At 37.9% G+C, this 12,398-nt stretch overlaps 1 pseudogene; it reads left to right on the forward strand.

Annotated features, from left to right (window-relative positions):
- Positions 1-10,548: 10,548 nt before the first annotated feature.
- On the forward strand, positions 10,549-10,665 carry LOC126250326 (5S ribosomal RNA; annotated as a pseudogene).
- Positions 10,666-12,398: the final 1,733 nt, after the last annotated feature.

Consider the following 12,398-nt stretch of genomic DNA (forward strand, 5'->3'; position numbering starts at 1 on the left):
CATATTCGGTTACTGGTTGTTTTTCCCAAAATTTGAATCCTTCTTTCTGGTCTTTTCTATTTGGTTTAGCTTTTTTAACAACATCTGAACCATATTTTGAAAACTTTTACTAAAGATAAAAAACATTAGTTAATTTTTTATGTGTGGGGTTATAGAAACTAATGAGATAGTGGCTTCTGCTTTTACACTTATAAAAAAAAGCGAACCAAACACATATGGCCCACAGTTACGTTGCAAGCGTCTGTCTTTCAATTGCAATCAAGACTTTAATAAAGTGGCAAAGGTAATGTTAACCAGAACGCTGGGAGGAGTTGTGTTCTAAATAACAACTGAATTACCAATTCTTAACATCACATGACAAAAGAAGGCTAAAGAAATGCCACACAAACATTTTTTCTATGGTGGACAAAGTGATCAGCTGGGGCTCAACACACAACATTAACCAGAACTAATCGCTTTATCTGACTTCATACATGTGAATCCGTGGTATGGCCCAAAAACTACACTACTATCAAGCATCTGTACTTTGCTAGTCCATAAAGAAAAATATTGTTCCAAAGAAGCAGGGTGCTGAGAATCATATATTGGAGCGCTACGCCGTAGCAGCAAATACTTTACCCTTCTGCTGGTCAGGGCGGCACACCACGATGCGCTCGGCGACTGCACTCATGGACAGCAACAATCTATTATTAAAAGCACTCTCCCGAAACAATGCAAAGGGCCGGTCTCACGTTCGTCTAATTAGGAATGCAGGTACTTCCCTATGAGCCTCTGAAACCCTGGTGGATTCCAGTGTGCAGGTGGATCCGTTCGCTGGTCTACCAAACCAATTTGACTCCATGACATGATTATGTGTGGCAGAATATGTCAAATGTTTAGACGACCGACTCAAGACAAATAATTACAACCACACGTCACTTGTTGTGTGCATGAGGCAATAAGCACTATCTCTGACAGTTCAGATAATGACTGGGACAGGTTCTAAGAGGCACACTAGCAAAGGACACAAGTCTCACTGTTTAGGTAAAGACCTGCCGTTCTTTACTAGCAAAGCACCAGTACGAGAGTGTCCCCATTCTCTCAGTTTTCCTCACCAGTTCGGTAGCATAACACATTTACATCTTAGACTACTCCCACTTTAGCACAAACAAATCACGAGCTGGACCGCGGAATTGGACGCTGGGAGACCGCCCCCTGCTCTGCATACACAGATTTGACCAACCAGCGACTTTAAAAGTTAATTGGGTGAAAAGGAAAAAAAGATTCAGCTTGACGGCCTCTTTCCCATACGTTTACGCCATGTCTTTGCTAAAAGCAGGACCTGGATGGAACCAAGCCCTCTATAAAAAGATCGTTATCTCCATGTTGAGTCCATGTCGAAGTTTCCAAAGAATGGTCATAAACTCGCTAAAGGCCTTGTGCCTTCAAAAATAGGTTTTGTAGCAGAGTCTGGACACCTGGGTGCCACTGACCTGTCCCACGGAAATTCGCAGAAACTCACAGCCTTCTCATTGGCTTCCTACCTAACAAGGGCCCATCCTCTGCTTTATTGCCAGTCATCAATGCTCTGCCCATAGCTCCAGCGACTCCTTGGCGCTATTCAGCTTACCTGGACACGGCTGACGACCAACTGGCGCCACCCAATGTGTCTTCACAATGAGAGTGAGGGATTGGGCAGTCCACAAACGTTTTCACCCAGGTTCCACAGAGAAAACGCTCTCCTCGTTCTTCAGCCGCCGTATGATTTTACTGCAGTTAATTAACTCAGCACCCTCTTCCTCTGAATCCAGGTAAAGCTTACCACTATTCCTTCACTAGAGCACACAAGCAAGAGCATTAATTGCTGCCAACCATTTCATCATATGAATGAAGTCAGATCGTATCCAGTATAGCAACCAAATAGTAAAGATCATCTTCCCTAGGAATACTAAGCAGTGTAATACCATATCAGAAGTGAGAGTGCCCTACAATCTCTCAACCTTCCTTACTAAACCATGAACAAGCAATAGATGACTAATCTTTCCTAATTTTTCATATTCTGTTGTATAGTCAAGAGTATCTTTGAATTTATTTATATGTTAAAGTAAAATGCCAAAATCATGCAATATGCAATGTAATCTTTTAAAGTACTCTTTTAATAAGGAAAAGAAAAACATTATGTTTGGAAATATTTTATACAATATCTGTATTTCCCTTCATTAGGTTTCCTACTCACACCTATTTCAAAAAATCCAGACTGACCATTCCAAAATTTACTACACATTCTTTTAAAAATCATCAAATTATAAATTACCACCAAAAACTTCATTGTAAATATGATTTAAATTTGTATCATCTTTCTAGAAATATTTAAAAAATTTAAATTTCTCTAACTAATTGTTTTCGTATTTTTGAATACGTCTGAGCTAAATAAAAACTATCTATTCCTTTATGCCTTCCTCTAGTAAAATATTCTTTAACTACATCTTGATTTTCAAGAATGAAGTCATCGGATACTATATGTGAATTAAATACTGGAAATATATGGCTTCATCCTTATCATGCTCAGTTGTAGATAAGCTTCAGTGGTATTGGAGCTGATGGCACAGATCATCCAATTTCTGATCGCAAATCTAATAAAAATTAATTGGTAAATAAGTGGGAAAGCTATTTCATTTTACAAACATAAAGGAAGGAATTAATATTATGTCTAGAACAGAGCATCCTTTTATTTCATAATCAATTTTGCTATATTTGACTTAATTTCACAATGATAAAATAAATGTGGAAGGAATTATCCTTAGTAATGGTAATTTAAAAAGGAAGAAAAATGAAGTGCTTTATCCACTGAATATGCTTGGTAGTTTCTTTGGGGACTATAAAGAAATTTAATGGGAAGCAGATCTTACTGTAATTTTTACTTGAGTTCCAGTGCTGGAGATGCTCTTCTTAATTGGGCTTACTACACTGATGTTGGAGTTAAGATAAAAGATAAATTTTCAAAAGAAAGTAAAATTGTTCTAGAATCTATATAAATTCGTGGGCATATTGTTACATAAGAACCGAATTACGAGTCTGAACAACAAGAAAATATACTGAAAAATTCTAAAATTCTGATATCTTTCTATAAACTACAAACTGTGCAAGTTGCTGGTTAAAGTAAGAAGGAAAGTTTTGAGCTATGTCTTACAAATTGCTACAGCTAAACACAGTATGATATGGTTTATTTTATTTTTGTTGTGTTTCAAACTAATCGAAAAAGTAACCAATTGTCTGATTCATCGAAATATGATCACATAAAGCTGCAAAATCTATATTTGATAAACAGAAGAAACGAAATATTTCCTTAAAAAGCATGCAATTTAGTATCACCAGATAATTATTTGAAAGCTTCTAATGCTTTTCTCGATTTTAAATGAATTATTCAACAGAAAAGAGATATTGATATAAATTCATATAATTTCATGACAAATTACCCTACACAGTATATGTCATTAACATGACACACAGAAAAAATATAATTACAGGGCAAAAGGCAACGATAAAATTAGTGGGTCCATTTAATGGTAAGACACCAAAGGACACACTTCTCTATATAGTCATGTTTCGCAAAAAAAATTGACATGGGATTCTCAACACAGAATGCTTACTGAACATTTTTAATTAGTAGATGATATTTCATTTTATTCATTATATTTTTTCTGGATAGCCCTTTTCATGTAAATTATGTTAGCATTTTGAATTTTTAAAATCAGTTGGTACTTAGCTGTGAAATAAACAACAATCGATCTATATAACTGACCAGGTGGCAGCTGCTGCATATATGTCTCACGTCTCAGCTGAGTGGCCTAGGCATTGGTGATTTGGCCACATCTCCACTTTGCTCTGCCTCCTTATCACCATCTCGCTCACACAGTAGCTCTAGCTTGACACGCAATTGTATTCACAATGTTGGCAAACAAGGAAGTCTCAGATTCTGCTTACTAGATGTCACCAGCATCAGGGAAGTTTAATACGAAGTTTTGAAGCATATTTTGCCTATTATATTATAACCCAAAGTTTAAACCACTAATATCGACTAAGAAATTATGGCTATTACTTAACTGATATGGCTAAAATTCATTTTAAAAAGTTAACATGTACCACATATTTCCAATGGCACAACCTTAACAGTTGAAAATTCAACTTACACTATTTAAATTAGTTATTATCGTTTTCAATGTGTGCTGCTTGAGATATGAATGAAATTAAAGTAACGTTTTTCTCCTTGAGTGGATAGCCCAGCATGAAGGTGAGGGGATTCAAATCATGAAATGTATACTAGTGACACTTCATGGTTTAAATCCTGCTCATATACTGGATATTTTTTAAGAAAGCCTGGGTAATATTGCCCATGATTTCTCCATACGAAACAGGGACTTTTAGTGAAAAAAATGTTGCTTTGAGTAGTAAATTTTCAAATTTTTTATTCATTATGTTAATATGCTTTCTAGCGATATTAATTATTTTGAAGATGATATCCCTGGGAATGCAAAAACTTTAAAAAATGATAATGAATTTCATGACTTGTAATTAAAAAAAATTAATTCTAATGTGCTCAAAATTGATGTGAATATAGAAATATAAGTTGTAAGTGGGTACATTCAATGCAGTTGGTATATTTTTATTGCTTACACTTTTTACCAAGTAATTACATTAATTATGTTGTGTATATATAAGATAATTAATTTAATTAATTCATAAAAAAGTGTGTGCAATAAAAACATATCAATTGTGTTCAATGTATCCACTTACTACTCTGAGTGGCACACTTTGGGATGAGTTACAATGTCGATTTCATTACAGATGCCAGAGTCCAACATCACTGCAAGTAGCATGTGCCCACCAGTTCTGATGTAGCCACCCCCTGACCTACTTCAATTCCATTTTTACGTCAGTGTTTGGCCCCATCAGAACCGGTGGGTGCCATGGCCTCCCTATTAAAAAACAGGATCTACTTATTTCCCAGAAAACATTTGGGTTTAAATTTTTAGTCTATGAGTTACTTATTTCTTGGGACACACTATTTTCAGCTCATGTCCTACTTTTTCACAAATTGGTGGCAAACAGACAGATGCAAAGACTATGACAATTGGCAGCCACAACTCCAGACTGATGTGCCCTACCATAGTTGGCAGACAATACCAGAGTAGCGGTTTTTACACGTGCATATAAGCCCCATAGGCCGTCAATCTAGTTAGTCTTCAAAACAATGATTCTGTTGATGAGTACATTTTATTTGACTGCTCATGGGTCAAAATGTGATATTGTGGGAATATCATCAAACAAAGAGTTTACTGTCATCATTGAACTGGAAAATGTGCAACAGTGTAGAAATGCTCAATTGAATCAAGTAAAATGGCAACGCTTACATGAGAATCTGAGATACACTGAAAGCCAACTTACCACAGAATATAACCCATATGACATAGATATCAATGTTCTCTTCAACAGTGGTATCAACATCAGAAACATTAGCAGCACCAGAGGTCGTGTCATCACTTTAATAACAACAGTGTGGTATGGTACTTAAAAGACAGCTTTGTGATACAATATGTTGTCTATCTTTAATAAAAAGTGTTTCGAAAATACGATATGTGTATAACGCTGTATATTATGTTTTAGACAGGTTATGGTAAGTAACAGACAATATAAGATAGGTGTACAGCAGGGCAGGGCCAGCCACGATGTGCCAAACTTCACATGTGCAGCTTGTGAAGGCCATGTGCACACCAAGGCCCGACCTAAAACTCGGCTTTGTTCGGTCATTCTCGGAAGTACACTGAACAGCTCGACATTTCATTTAGCATTTCGATGTGGCATTTTTCGGTCGGTACAACTCGTCACAATCGTGCGCTGTTTATCCGTAGCTATTTGTTTGTGGTGTAAAGGATGTTGACAGCCCCAGTGGCTGTTTGCACAAAAAGAGGCAGTCTAGCGATCTATCCTCACAATCCTTTAAAATTAATGAAAATGACCGAAGAGACGGATGAGAAATCTCATTTCGCATAATCGATGGGTACTGCGTACTTGCTACAAAACGAAGTTATATTACCATGCAAAAAGAATTTAAAATTTTAAATAACAACCAAAAAATAAAAAATTACATCGATCAACAGACGGGATTCATTGTTCTGCATAGCTATTTGTGGTAAATTAGCAGGAATGGAGCACTTGAAGGAATTGATGGTAGGAATAGCAAAATTTCTGAAGTCGAACCCCTTATTTCACTTTCAGTTGCAACAGATTGCAATGGGAGCGAACAAAGAGCATGGAGAGTTCGTGCATTAATGTAAAGTGCGCTGGTTAAGGCAAAGGGTATGCTTGGAACGATTTTTTGATTTAAATCTCACTAGTGTTGAATTTATGAAGAAAAAGAAGTGCAGCAACGAAAATTATAACATCCAGAATGTACTGCAGACTACACATTTTAAATGGATTTGACAACACACTGCCCACAATAAGACATTACAAGATAATGTCCTTCTGATCTGATTGGGATTCATTTCAAAACAAAATCTCGTTGTCCAAGGGACACGTTCTGACAAAGTCAGTCCTGTTCCCTAATCTCACTGGCGTTAAGGAAAGCGAGAGATTTGAAGTATCCATTGTGACCTTTGCAAGAACTACAACAGTAGTTTTATACAAGGTTTGAGGGCACTGTCAGTCTTACATCTGTTTTCGAGCTGATTTCGAGACCATTTGCCGTTTGAGTTGAAAGCATCCCTGTGGATGTGCAGATATAACTAACTGACTGCAAGGTGATTCCAGCTTTAGTTACAAATATTTTTATTTTAAAAATGTCGAGGACGTTTACGTTGTTCAGGTAGATTTTCCAAGTCTCCATAATGAGGTTGAAAAAGTGCTACAACATATTTGTGTGAGAGAGATTTTTTCGGTTATGATACTAAATAAGTCGCGATTACGTAGCAACCTGAGTGCGAAATTCTGTGATTGTCTGTGACAGTTTGTACCATAAAAAATTAAGTCTTTAGTGTTCCAGAAATAATTAATTAATAGTGAAAACTTGTTTTATTTGTGATCTGTGTTGTGAGAAATGTGAAATATAAAACCATGTCAATGCATTACGACTGTACTGCCATTTAAATGCGGCACATTCGCTGTTTTCCCCGCCTCCTCCTCCTCATGCTCAGATAATCGTGCTTGTGGTTTGTTGAACTGGACAACTGCTTAGATGCATGTGAACGAAATCACATGCACACCAAATTTAAAGTATGCAAATGTCAGTTATTCACTTAATACTGATCTATGGCAAACCGATGTGACAAAATGTGAATGATTCCACTTAGTAACGATTTGTATCTATAAAACCAATAAAATTAATATTCATTGTTTTAAATAGTTGCTATGTATGTTCAGCTCACAGTCTTATACTTTGCATATTACTTTTTTGTGTAAGACATATTCCACATTATTACAGTGTTATGTGAGAGAGATGTATAAAATGGTATCTTAAGGTATGAAACTCTGAGAACAGTTGTACTGAGCTTTGTAGAACACTAATACTTTTGACCTGTAAAAAAAATTGATTCAGTGCAATGAACCTCTGTACTCATATAGAAGTGGAATGAATACATGTGATGTTAGAAAATTGGGATATTCGGTTCATGGGTTTTTTTGATACACTTGTATCTGTGACCCATAAAAAATTCGTTCAGCGCAATGCACATAGCTGATGCTCATATAAAAGTAGACATGTGACATGGAAATAGGTATATCTACTTTGACTTTGTGACACACACTGATTTCTCTGCTTCGTCACTATATTTACAAAGAGGGAGAGGTGACAACACTGCAGTTTACATGTGTTACTGCAATACATGTATAGAACATACCTCCATAAATGTAAAGAAAATTGTTTTATTTAAGATGTGCTCATATAAAAGTGAGAAATAGGTGTAATTTACCACAGCATTACCACACAAGCTTTGTATTTAAAATACATGAGCAAATGATTGCAATGCACATAGTTGAGGAAATATATTTGACATTTTTTTCATACACACACACACACACATGCAGAGGCACATAAATGGCAAATGTGGGAAAAATATATGAACAGAGACAAAAATAGTTTAACAATGCAGATATACTTTGTTGTCAATGTATGTTACATATCTTCATATTTACAAAAGAACTGTTTGCAATAAATGTTCAATGGAATGTGTAACCATATTCTGCATTTGCAAACATCAGAGAGAGTTATTACTGAAAAAGTGAAATATATATAGATGTACACTCTAAGAAAAAAAAGAAGACGCCACGTTGAAGGAATTTTCCGAATGGGACAGAAATCAGTAGATCTGATGTATGTGTACAGAGAAAGAAATCATTACAATATCAGTAAAATTGGATGATTTATTCAACAGAAATAGCTTCACAAATCGAGCAAGTCAATAACGCACTGGTCCACCTCTGGCCCACAAACAAACAGTTATTCAGCTTGACACTATTGACAGAGTTGCTGATTGGAGGATCGTTCCCATAACACTCCAAACATTCTCAATTGTAGAGAGATCTGGCGACCTTGATGGCCAAAGTAAGGTTTAGTAAGCACGAAGACAATCAGTGGAAACTGCAGGCAGGCATTATCTTGCTGAAATGTAAGCCCATGGTGGCTTGCCATGAAGAGCAACAAACGAATGCGCTGAATATATTCGACATACCGTTGTTAGGGTGCCGCTGGTGACAACCAGAGTGGTCATGGATTTGAAAAGAATTGGCACCCCCGACCATTACTCCTGGCTGTCGGGCCATATGGTGGGCAACAGTCACATCAGTTTCACACTGCTGTCTGGTGCGTTTCCAGACACGTCTTCGGCCTGGAATCTCATTGACTAGAATAGAACTGTCCTCAGTGATGAATCCCACTTCAAACTGCAACCCGATGACCAGCAAAAACGTATCTGGAGATGCACTGGACTGTGGTAGGCCACCAAACGGACTCTCATCGCCATACGACCTGACAACCAGGAATGGTGGTTTGCACCCAACGTCTTTTCGCAGCAGGACCCCTTTTCTTGTCATCCACGACACCCTTACAGCGCAGCAGTATGTCCACGATATTCTATGCCTCGTTTTGTTGCTCTTCATGGCAAACCATCCTTGGCTTACATTTCAGCAAGATAATGCCTGCCAGCACACAACGAGAATTTTAACTGATTGTCTTCATGGTTGTCAAACCCTAACTCAGCCAGCTAGGTCGCCAGATCTCTCCCCAATTATGAAAGTTTGGAGCATAATGAGCAGGGCGCTCCAACCAGCTCGGGGTTTTGAAGATCTAATTCGTCAACTGGACAGAATTAGTCTCGATATCCTTTAGTAGGACATCCAACTACTCTATCAGTCAACGCTAAGGCGAATAACTGCTTGCATAAGGGCCAGGGGTGGACCAACATGTTACTGACTTGCTCAATTTGTCTTCTCTTGCATAAATTATCCAACTTATCTGAAATTGTAATAATTTGTTTGTCTGTACATATACATCAGATCTACTGCTTTTCGTCCCAACCGGATAATTCCTTGGTGGTGCGTCATTTTTTTTTTCTTTTTATGTGTGAGAGTGTATTCCGATTCATGAAACTGGTATACCAGTATGAAGACGAGCTTTTATGCTATAGCTTTATAAAAAACAATCATTCCCATATCATACATTTATCGATATACAGATATTACTATAACTAAGCATATGTAGCATTATACATTAAGATCACACAACATTAGACTGTCGAAATCGTAAATGTATACTCTGCATCTAAGTAACTGTTACATTGACTGATGTAATACTATATCTATGTATGAAGTATCAAAAATTAACAGTTACATTAACAAAATGCCATTATGATATCACGTTTTCTATAGATGATGCTTAGAAAGTACTCGACCTGGGCGACCTGCAGTAGGAAATTTAATCTCACTCATCAGTAGGTGCTATTAATGAAAGACGTCATCACACAATCACTCCCAGTAGTTGTCAGTTGTAAGATTCCGTGTGTTGAAAGACTCAGAGCCTTAGCCCATCACAGAGTGTGACTTGCTTGGGCACAGTATGCGTGTAATTTGGACCATATGTCCACAAACTTCACAATCTGCTGTCTGTTAGCCCTGTCTTTCATCAAGCCAACATCCTTATTGTTTGCTGGCATTATGCCATAAGGATTATCAGCTGCATATCCAGATGTCTCAAATGTACTTTATCACTTCATATGGATTGCAACCTCCACCCGTAAATGAAACTGTGTGTATCCATATAAAATAACTTTAGATCTTCAAAGTAAGTTTTCATAAACTCTTAATGAAAGTGGTATATGTGGAATTTTGCTGCGTCTAATACACACATACTACCACAAACAGGTTTTATAAACAGTATCAAAACCTTAGCCATCTTCAAAGTCAGAAATTCATCGTTGAAGATAGTTGCCCATTTAAACGTCGGTATGGTGATGTAATATCTAGCGCCAAACGGCCCATCCCATTTTCTGATTAAATGAATTTTTACGATAACTTTGGGGCAACGGCCTTGCCGCAGTGGATACACCGGTTCCCGTGAGATCACCGAAGTTAAGCGCTGTTGGGCGTGGCCGGCACTTGGATGGGTGACCATCCAGCCGCCATGTGTTGTTGCCATTTTTCGGGGTGCACTCAGCCTCGTGATGCCAATTGAGGAGCTACTCGACCGAATAGTAGCGGCTCCGGTCAAAGAAAACCATCATAACGACCGGGAGAGCGGTGTGCTGAGCGCATGCCCCTCCTATCCGCATCCTCACTGAGGGTGACACAGCGGTCGGATGGTCCCGATGGGCCACTTGTGGCCTGAAGACGGAGTGCTCACGATAACTTTGAATGTTCTCCATTACTTTTCTGGAAATCGCTTTGATAATTGGTTTTATAAACAGCTTTTTCAAACTTACATGATGTAGAAGCCCTCTTTTCAGTGTTGACATCAATATACAATTCCAGCTAGGGATTCTGCTTGAAGACGATGTCGCAGGTGATTCTACTCACTTCCATTCCTAATCTGGAATATTGTTTCCGGTTTTTATAATGCATTATATGTCTAAATTTATTCCCTAGTGTTGTCAACTGCTTGTATTTGGAACAGTTTCATGGTATTTGCGCTCTGGACATGGCAGCTAATCGCTGCATACATCATGCGAACTAACAGACTACGTTAGTTCTACCTCCAAGACATATTTTTCACCATCGTTATTCGGTAGATATGAGATATTATCAGTTCATTTGGCGATTCCGTCATCGGCTAGGCAATTGATTGACATTGTTGCATGGTGAGTCAGTGTAAACTGCTAATACCCAAGCCCAGAATGTAAATTGATTCGTCAGAAGTTTCACCATACGATCCACCCATACATGTATTATTTGCTTTGGTCTGTCTAAGTATACATTGGCAAAATCCCCGACGAACCCGCACTTGAAGAACAACAGTATGTCGACATTGGCCAAAAGTTTGGGTTCGACCTCTGTGGCCTTAATCATTCTGTTCCACGACAACCTACGTGACGTTTATTGAAAAACAGGATCCAGATCGTATGTTGCCCGATATATGTTCCGAAATGTTTCAAAAACATCTCCTATGAAGCATAGGTCTGTATCCATGTTTAGCATAGCAAATTCTACATCTACATCTACATGGATATTCTGCAAATCACATTTAAGTGCTTGGCAGAGGGTTCATCGAACCACATTCAAAATTCTCTATTATTCCAATATCGTACAGGGCACGGAAAGAATGAACACCTATATCTTTCCGTACGAGCTCTGATTTCCCTTATTTTATCGTGATGATCGTTCCGCTCTATGTAGGTCGGTGTCAACAAAATATTTTCGCACTCGAAGGAGAAAGTTGGAATTTCGTGAGAAGATTCCGTCGCAACGAAAAACGCCTTTCTTTTAATGATTTCCAGCCCAAATCCTGTATCATTTCTGTGACACTCTCCCATATTTCGCGATAATACAGAACGTGCTGCCTTTCTTTGAACTTTTTCGATGTTCTCGGTCAGTCCTACCTGGTAAGGATCCCATACCGCGCAGCAGTATTCTAAAAGAGGACGGACAAGCGTGGTGTAGGCAGTCTCCTTAGTAGGTCTGTTACATTTTCTAAGTATCCTGCCAATAAAACGCAGCATCTGGTTAGCCTTCCCCAAAACATTTTCTGTGTGTTCTTTCCAATTCAAGTTGTTCGTAATTGTAATACCTAGGTATTTAGTTGAATTTACGGCTTTTAGATTGGACTGATTTATCGTGTAACCGACGTTTAACGAGATTATTTTAGTACTCATGTGGATGACCTCACACTTTTCGTTATTTAGGGTCAACTACGACTTTTCGCACCATTCAGATAT

The sequence above is a fragment of the Schistocerca nitens genome, chromosome 3, assembly GCF_023898315.1.
Source record: "Schistocerca nitens isolate TAMUIC-IGC-003100 chromosome 3, iqSchNite1.1, whole genome shotgun sequence".
NCBI classification, from domain to species: domain Eukaryota; kingdom Metazoa; phylum Arthropoda; class Insecta; order Orthoptera; family Acrididae; genus Schistocerca; species Schistocerca nitens.